General features: G+C 40.7%; 1 long non-coding RNA gene across 1 annotated transcript; it reads right to left on the minus strand.

Moving 5' to 3' along the window:
* Positions 1-3257: 3257 nt before the first annotated feature.
* Positions 3258-4154, minus strand: LOC126631676 (uncharacterized). The gene is made up of 3 exons (XR_007626432.1): positions 3950-4154; positions 3768-3865; positions 3258-3592 (listed from the first exon to the last, which is right to left on the minus strand). It is a non-coding gene; the product is annotated as an uncharacterized LOC126631676 (long non-coding RNA).
* Positions 4155-9922: the final 5768 nt, after the last annotated feature.

Here is a 9922-nt window from a genome sequence, read left to right on the forward strand (position 1 = left end):
CATGGAAGTTTACGTTGATGATATGCTAGTCAAAAGCAAACATGCTGACCAACACATCACCAACCTATCTGAAACTTTCACCATTCTAAAGAGGTATCGAATGAGGTTGAACCCCAACAAATGTGCCTTCGGCGTGGGCTCTGGCAAATTCTTAGGCTTCATGATTAGCCAACGAGGCATTGAAGCTAACCCTGAAAAGATCAAAGCAATCCTCGACATGAAAGAGCCAATAACTTCAAAAGACATCCAAAGCCTTACTGGCAAGGTGGCAGCCTTAACCAGATTCATCTCTAAGGCCACAGACAGATGTGCTCCTTTCTTCAAAGCACTCAAGGGAAATAAGAAGTACATTACATGGACGGAGGAATGTGCCAAGGCATTCAGGAACCTCAAAGAGTACATGAGTAAAGCCCCTCTGCTCTCCAAACCAGAAGTTGGTGACACTCTCATCATCTATCTATCGGTTTCGGCTTCAGCAGTCAGTTCTGTTCTTATTCGAATGTACAGTGGTGTCGAACGGCCTGTCTACTACGCTAGCAAGGCCCTACAAGATGCGGAGACACGATACTCCAACATTGAGAAATTAGCTCTAGCATTGGTCATGTCTGCTCGAAAACTTCGCCCTTACTTCCAAGCGCACTCCATCATCGTGCTTACCAATTATCCTCTTCGACAGATACTCCAAAGTCCTGACACTTCAGGGCGAATGATCAAATGGGCAATAGCGTTGGGTGAGTTTGACATCTCCTACCAACCAAAGCCAGCTGAGAAGGGCCAAGCAGTGGCAGACTTCATTGCCGACTTCACATATCCGGTTGACATTGCTTCTACACCTGAAGCAGTGGCTTCATTACCCCCGGAAGCTCAGAAGATAGAACCAACAACCCCAGCATGGAGTCTGTATGTTGATGGCTCATCCAACCAACAGGGCTGTGGAGCGGGACTAGTCTTGACTACGCCCGACAAAGTAGCAATGGAGTATGCTCTTCGTTTCAAATTCAAGGCATCAAACAATGAGGCCGAGTATGAAGCCCTTCTAGCAGGATTACGTTTGGCCAAACACCTCGGGGTTAAACAAATTGATATTTTCAGTGACTCCCAATTAGTGGTCCACCAGGTTACCAACAACTTTGATGCTAAGGACAGCTCCATGGCAGCATATCTTGCGCAAACATAACTTTTGCTCAAGCACTTCCACTACCAGATCACCCAAGTTCCTCGAGCGGCAAACAGTCATGCAGACGCCCTGGCTCGCCTCGCCTCAGCTGTGGAAGACAAGATTGGAAGAAAAATTCATGTCGAACTATTGGCAACACCAAGCACCATGGCCGCAGAAGTATGCAACTTACAACAGGGGGATAGTTGGATCACCCCGATCTATAATTTCCTTGCTCATGGCACCCTTCCAAATGATAAAGTCCAGGCTAAGCAAATTCGATACAAGTCTACCCGCTACCTGATCATCAATGATCAACTCTATAAGCGAGGTTTTAGCCTGCCATACTTAAGGTGTCTTACGCCTGCCGAGGCGGAAATCGTCCTTCGGGAAATACATGAGGGAGTCTGTGGAGATCATGCTGGATCTCGGTCCCTAGCACACAAGACTTTTCGCCAAGGATATTACTGGCCAACACTCCACCAGGATGCCATCAAAGTATCCCGCTCATGTGACAAATGTCAACGATATGCGACTATTCCTCATTCCCCTCTAGAGCCTCTTACTCCTATGATCAGCCCTTGGCCCTTCGCCCAGTGGGGACTTGATTTGATCGGCCCAATGCCGGCAGGGAAGGGCAAAGTCTGTTACGCAGTCGTTGCAGTGGACTACTTCACAAAGTGGGCCGAAGTAGAACCCTTGGCAACCATTACTGAGGCAAAGATAGAAGACTTCGTGTGGAAGAACATCCTTTGTAGATTCGGCATTCCCAATGCGATAGTCACTGACAATGGGCGACAGTTTGACAACAAGAAGTTCAGGTTGTTCTGCTCTAAGTTCAACATCAACTTATGCTTTGCCTCTCCAGCTCATCCCCAGTCTAATAGACAAGTTGAGGCCATCAACAAAATAATCAAGCGCACTTTGAAAACCAGCTTGGACAAAGCTAAAGGCTGTTGGCCAGAATTTGTACCCCAAGTTCTTTGGTCATATCGCACTTCATATCGGACTTCAACAGGAGAAACTCCATTCTCACTTGCCTTTGGCACAGAGGCGGTTGTCCCTGTTGAGCTCGAGCAAGCAACATTCCGAGTCCAGAACTACATTCAAAGTGAAAATGACAAACAACTCACCCTCAACTTGGATTTAGTCGAGGAACACAGAAACCAAGCTCACTTGAGGAATGTCGCCTACAAGCAGCGCATCTCCAACTATTATGACTCTAGGGTCAAGCCTCGCTCTTTCAAAATAGGAGACTGGGTCTTAAAGAAAAGATTACTCTGCGACAGAGTCCCGAGTGAAGGCACACTTAGTCCAAACTGGGGTGGACCGTATGAAGTCATTGGCATCAGTCGCCCTGGCTCTTACACACTTAGAAGCTCCGATGGCAAGACCATTGGCTATCCATGGAACGCTGATCACTTGAAGTACTACTACAAATAGACTCACGATGTACAAGTGTTGAGCTATAGCCGTTCGGCATCCTATGTAATGAAGGCCATTTGGCAATGAATTCAATAAAGAGGTAATTTAGCCAACTCGGCCCTCACTCTTTTACATTCCTAGCAATGGAACACTCAAGTGTTGAAACCTCAAAGCAGATATATCCAACACGAAACAAAATCTAAGTATGTGTCGACAAGACTATACAAAGAAAGGAACAACCAAACAATGGCTTATATCCGAACAATAGATCTATTCATACACAGCCAAAAAACTTCACCTACAAAGCTTCACCTACATAGCTTCACCCAGAAAGCTTCATCTACAAAGCTTCACCATCAAAGCTTCACCTCGAAAGCTTCATCTACAAAGCTTCATCTACAAAGCTTCACCATCAAAGCTTCACCTAGAAAGCTTCATCTACAAAGCTTCACCTACAAAGCTTCAACACCAAAGCTTCACCTACAAAGCTTCAACACAAAACCTTGCTCCAAATAAACAAATTTTGTTCACAAAACCCAAGATGCCCTTGAACTTGTACAAAAACACTTGGGTAAACATAAACATTTTTTGTTTTACACCCACAAGGGCCCAAAATTTTCCTTCTTATTTATTCACTTATATATGTTCCCAAACATATTATAATAGATCCAACAACAAGCCAAAGTCCCAAGTTTCATAATGGACAAAAGTACAAGCAATTCATCAATAATGAAGGTGCTACAAAAATTGGAATCTGCCCCAAAATAGAAATCCAACCCAAGAGACTTTTTCTCTCTCTCCCTCTTCCGCCTCCTTTCATCTATCAAATTTCTGCAACCTCTGCTCTTCTCCAATGGAGCTGAATTTTGGACACCCTATAGTTCTTGAGCATATGAACAACTTTCAAGAAGGAACCATTTCTGTTTGAGCGACGGAAATTAAAGTGTTGAAGCTCCAAACATGACAGTCGGATTCTTGCAGATTTCGAAGCTGCTGTGATGTTTCGAAGATCTGGAAATATTTAACCATTAGTTCATTCTGAATTTTTGATATGTTATGAAAGAGACGATGACGAACAACTTCAATGAAGAAAGCATGCTGATCGGAACAATAGAAAATGGAGTTTCGAAGCTCACAACAAATCTGACGGGTTGACAGAAAAATAATAACCATTCATTCATCATACCTGAATTTCTTGAGTTATACAGCTCCGAGGGATCTCAATTTTGGATATGTTGTAGTTCACAAGTTAAGGAACAACTTCGATGAAGAAAGTATGTTGATCTGAGCAAGAGAAAATGGAGTTGTTGAAGCTCACAACAAGTCTGACGCGTTGATATACAAATGACGAACAATCACTCATCATACCTGAATTTCTGGAGTTGTACTGCTCCGATGGATCTCCAATTCGGATATGTTGTAGTTCACGAGCTAAGGAACAACTTTCATGAAGATGGTTTTGCGATCTGAGCCACAGAAAATGGTGTTATATTGAAGAAAAGCTAAAGGAAGACTAAAGGAAAGCAAAAATGGTAAAGCAAAGCAAAAGAAAAGCTAAAGGAAGACAAAATCATGGCACATGATAATGAGTCATACCCTACCCCTCATTGGATTCGAATACACCCATCCTCCAAAATCATGACAAAGGCCACATTATAGATATCTGTACAAACATTCCAAAGAAAAAGGGAGGGAGTAAAAAAAAAAAAAAAAAAAAAAAAAAAAAAAAAAAAAAAAAAAAGGGCCTAGGCCTCCACTTCTTTGGGCCTAACACATCTTCATAACAAAAAACAATATATGAAGAAAGAGCCCTGGGTTACCACTTCGAAAAGAAACAAGTGAAGTTTTCTTACTCATGACATTGACTACTAGCTAGACACCTCATTCGTCAACTCCCTCGACTGGAGACTTGGGGGACTCCCGCCATATGCTACTAAGCCTCGGTACTCAAGAGTTTCGCGACTATTCATCGACTTGGATTTTTCAAGTCCCCAATTGAGAAGTTTTCCTTACTCGGGAAATTAAGGGAACACTACCTCAAACTACATGCTTCACTCACAAAGCTTCAACAATACAGGTTTCAACAAAAGCAAAAATTCAAAGAACTTTATGAAGAAGGCTTTGGTGTATTTAACACAATATGTTGAAATGAAGCAAAGCTTATTTATTAATATTTTCGATAAGCCACAAATATGTACATATACATGAGTCAAAATAAACAAACAAAAGGGAGCCTTCACAAAGGTTGCTTAGGGGAAGTCTCAGCAGTCGGTAGAGCCCCAGAAAGAGAAAGCACCGGAGGGTGGTTATCCGGAGCCTCAGTACTTGACAAAACCCCAGAAGGAGGAGGCATTGGAGGTTCATCATTTGAAGCTTCATTACCAGGTACAGCCCCAGAGGACGAAGGCAATAAATGCCTTTGGAACAAACCCACAAACCGCTGATGATCAAGTAAAACCTTACCATCAGATTCCTTCATCTGGTCAAGCTTCCTCTTCATGTTTGTAGCATAGTCATGGGCGAGCCGGTGCAACTGCTTATTCTCATGCTTGAGCCCTCTAATCTCTTGTTTGAGACTCATCACTTCAACAGCCAATGATTCAACTTGGCGGGTTCTAGCAAATAGGCGTTGGGCCATATTAGACACAGAACCTGCACACTGAACACTAAGAGCCAGAGAGTCCTTAACAGCCAACTCATCAGACCGTTTGGAAAGTAGTCTGTTATCTTTGGGAGTGAGAAGGTTCCTGGCCACCACTGCAGCGGTCATATCATTCTTCATCACAGAATCCCCAACGGTAAGAGGACCAGTAGGGGATATGAAGGATGGGCGCCATATGTTGTCTGGAGAAGGCGTGGCTGTCTCTTCTCCAAGGTTCAAGTCAAAACGACGGTCGGAGGGTCCAGACATTTTCAAATGTGTTGAAGAGGGAAGAGGTCAGACAAATCAAGATCTTAGAAGTGCAAGAAATGAGCTTCTACTGGTAGAGATTCAAGTGTGCTGTGGAACTTAATGCCAGCCTCTATAAAAATCTGCACTCGACGGAGCTTCAGAAATCGAAGAGGCGTTTGCTTTCTCAAAAGCTGGGCTGCTCAGAGACCACGAGGGCCAATCTCAGAAATCGAAGAAGCACCTGCTTTTTCAGCCTCGTCAGCACCTGTCACATGCACACTCAGCTTTGCGGAAATTACGGGCAATCTGTCGAAGATTTCTGGTGAAGTAGAAAGCACGTGAATCTCACTATTCAATCACCGCTCTCCATATGCACCATCAACTCCTCGGGTACCACATATAACTTTGTCAAAGATCTCTGACAAAGTTTAGGCACGAGAATTTCGAAGTTCCAGCTACCCTACTATTACCCATAAGGGTAAAGGAACAGCACCACTGCTTGACAACTGGAAAGTCCCTATGTGTGTCGACCTCCGTGTTTTGCGGCAAGACAGGTTGGCAAGAACGTCCAACCTTTACTCACATTCGAGAAAAGACTCCCAACATAATTACTTTCTCAAAAACCGGAGTAGCACCGCTTTCCGAATCTCGAGAGTCAGATCCTCGACGGGATTGCTTGTTCGAAAACCGAAGAGGCACAACTCTCAGAACTTCGAGAGCCAGATTTCCTTAGATAAAGCTTGCCTGTAATCTTCACACGTAACATCAGCTTTCCAGATACCACATACCACTTTTTCAAAGTGCTCTGACAAAATTAAAACACGTGAAGCTGGCAGCTCCCACTACATTGCTGTGACCAAGAAGGGTAAAGGAATAGCATTACTACTTGTTATTGGGAAATCCCTATATACATTGACCTCCCTCCTCAACGGACAGGCAAACCTGCAAAAATGCTCAACCCTTTCTCGCATTCGAAAAGGCACCCTCAACATAACCTCTCGAAATACTCAGCTTTATTTCCCCCCCGATAATACCTCAGCAAATAAGCCACACCAAGAACAAGAGTATCTCATATCATCAGAGTCGAAAGCAAGAGTATCCCATATCATGTTTTCTCCCTGTCTTTGTCTTTGTCCTTGTCCACACCTGCAGGACAAGGAGAAAGAGAGCAGTCAGTCGGAACCTGAAATCAAACCTCCAATTTGGAACTGACTGCCTGGAGCCTTTGCCTGGTTGCTTACTTAGCATTGCTCTCGAGTACTCATCCTCAACTGCTGTCAAGGTCACGAATTCCACCGGCAAATACCTCATGACAGTTGATCAGATATTGGCTCTTTACACTGAAGCTGCCAAGCGTGGATGAGTCACTATGAAGGAATGTTCTAAAGGACCATTTAAATGCAAAGGTTGCACACCACTTCTGCCATGCAAAAGATTGAAGCAGAAGGTTCAACGGTGAGCTGAAACAGATCACTACAGCACGACACCTTTCCATACCACATTCATTATTCCGTCAACAGCAAAAGTATCCCATATCATCAAGGTCGAACGTACTCTAGATTTGATGGACTTGTTTTGACCCTCAAATTTTTGAGTCGGCCTTATACTCTGAAGGGCACCAGAAAACCCTCCAGCACAGTTCAAGAATAAGCCTTTGGAAAGTTACTTCTTCAAAAGCAAAAGTATCTCATATCATCTCTTATCCATTTGCTTCTCCTTATCCTGGCAGTTGAATGAGAGACAAGGAGAAGGAGAACAATCAACCGGAAGCCGAAGTCAAACCTCTGATCCTGGGTTGCTTACTTGGAAGTTTGACTGCTTACCTTGTCTGTCACCTCTTTCGGCAGATCTCCTAGCTCGGCAACTTGGGGGACTCCTACTATAGGGTTTGTATCGCACTTGACCAAGCCCGAAACTACAAGTAAGCTTCAAGTGAAATTGATACATTACCTTGTGCATCTTCATCGGTTAAAGATACCACCCCTGGATGGAGGAAGCGTACTTCCAGAGAAGATGCCACATCTACCTATGAGAAAGATAAGGCAAGTGAAGACGATACCACACCTCGGTACTTAGAAGTTTCGTGATTACTCAGCGGCTTGGATCTTGCAAGTCCCCAACCGAGGAGCTTCCCTCACTCGGGAACTTAGGGGAGCACTGTTTGTACCATACTTGACTAATCCCGAAACTACCGAGCACCGGTCAACATTATACCGTCAAGGACCCAGAAGAGTTTCCCTTCAACCAGAAGGCCAATCACAATGCGACACGTGTCGACATCAGAAGCCAATCACAGCACGACACGTGTCAACATCAGAAGCCAATCACAACACGACATGTGTCAATATTAGAACAAAACTAGAAACTCTCTTCTATAAATAGGGATCATTCTCCCACAACAATCTCTAATGTCATTTTGTACTAAACTATTCACTAGAACTCACTAAACCAGAGCTTGAACCTATGTATTTGTGTAAACCCTTCACAATTAATGAGAACTCCTCTACTCCGTGGACGTAGCCAATCTGGGTGAACCACGTACATCCTGTGTTTGCTTCTCTGTCTCTATTCATTTACGTACTTATCCTCACTAGTGACCGAAGCAACCAAGCGAAGGTCACAAAACCTGACACTTTCTGTTGTACCAAAGTCTTCGCTGATTTTGTGCATCAACAAATTGAATATATATATAACCATTGTTGCCAATTTAACAAATTAATACACTCGACTATTGTTATGTTCAAATCTCTACACGTTGGATCAATCTTTTGATGTAAGTTAGAATTTTTACATAAGGTTCGGTGATGTTTACAAGTTGGGTTGGAAAATAAAGAAAGATAAATGATTGAGTATCATGTTCATATAGGTTTGGTGATGTTTAGAAATCCTCATAAATCCATGAGACAAGTTCATATAAATCCATAAAAATCTATAACAGAAATCCATATAAATATGTTGAAATCCATATAGAATGTAGACTTTATTAAAATCATTTGAAATCTGTCACTTAAAAAAAGTCTATTAAAATCATGTGAAATCCAAATTGACTACACCCCCCCTTAATTAATAGTGGATGTGACTCCTATGAATACGATTTACGGCCAATAATTTTCACTTGGTGCACCTCTTAAGTTTCGTAATATTAAAGAAAAATGCTAAGATGACCATGCTTTTAGATTATATTTTGTTGATCACATAATAAGGTAATTGATAGTTGGATACCCTCTTTAGTAATTTAAACAAAGAATTCATCCATCAATTGTCGCATCATGTAATCTACAAAATATGCTTCAAGCAGATAATCTATTTAGCATCACCAATATTAAAAAGGGGTTTTTGAACTTTAATCCTTCAAGAAGATTAAAATTCAATAAAACCTATTGTTAGATTGAATATTGATTTTAGTCTATAATGTGTATTTAATTCAAATTCATATTACATTTTTGTTTTAATATTTCATAGATATCTTATTTAATGTCATTACATTAAAATTAAAATTTATTATTATACACATTTTAATTAATTAATTTTATTTTACTTCCTCTAATTAGTGTACCTAAACGTCCGTATCATAATATATTTTACTAAATTAGTGTACCGAAATGTCTGTACCTAAATATATTGTAGTGAATTAGTGACACATAAGACAATAAAAAACATAAGTGTGCCAAAAAATTTAGTACCTAAATATACGATACTAAACTAGTGTACCGAAATGTCGGTACCTAAATATATTATACTAAACTAGTGTACCGACATGTCCATACCTAAACATAATATATTAACCTAGTGTACCAAAATATTCATACCCAAATATATTGTAATGAATTAGTGACACATAAGAAAATATGCGAAAACATAAGTGTAGCGAAAAATCTTTACGAAAATATTTTCATATATAAAATACTACCATATTAAGAATTGAAATTTATAATATTTTCATAAAATTTAATTTATGAACACCGTAAAATTATAAATAAAAAAGAGAGACATTCAATACATATGCTGGCATTAAATAGAGTGTAGGGACTAAAATCAATTTTTAATCTTGTATAAGACATTTTAATAAACTTCATCTTATTTAAAGATTAAAATATAGTTTTCTATATTAAAAATATCTCATGATATGGTTGTTTTGCCCGACATGGCCGTGAAGTATATGGGGGGTGTTTTGAATGAAGCTCTTGTGTTAAATGTCATCAAAGATGGTAAAACAGTAAATCCTCTCTGCGATTTGGGAAAGTAGAGTAGCTCCTTTGGGATTGTGAGAACAAAATAGACAAGTTATTCTTTGTTATTAGTAATTAGTATCATTAGTCTATCTAATTTTGAAATAATTTTTCCTTTACATAAATAATATTATAGAGTGGAAAACTCAATTTCGAGTGGAACATGAAATGCTCTTAATGCTAAATATATAATGTCAAGAGAAAAAAGATAAACTTATC

This window comes from Malus sylvestris, chromosome 8 (assembly GCF_916048215.2).
Source record: "Malus sylvestris chromosome 8, drMalSylv7.2, whole genome shotgun sequence".
NCBI lineage: Eukaryota > Viridiplantae > Streptophyta > Magnoliopsida > Rosales > Rosaceae > Malus > Malus sylvestris.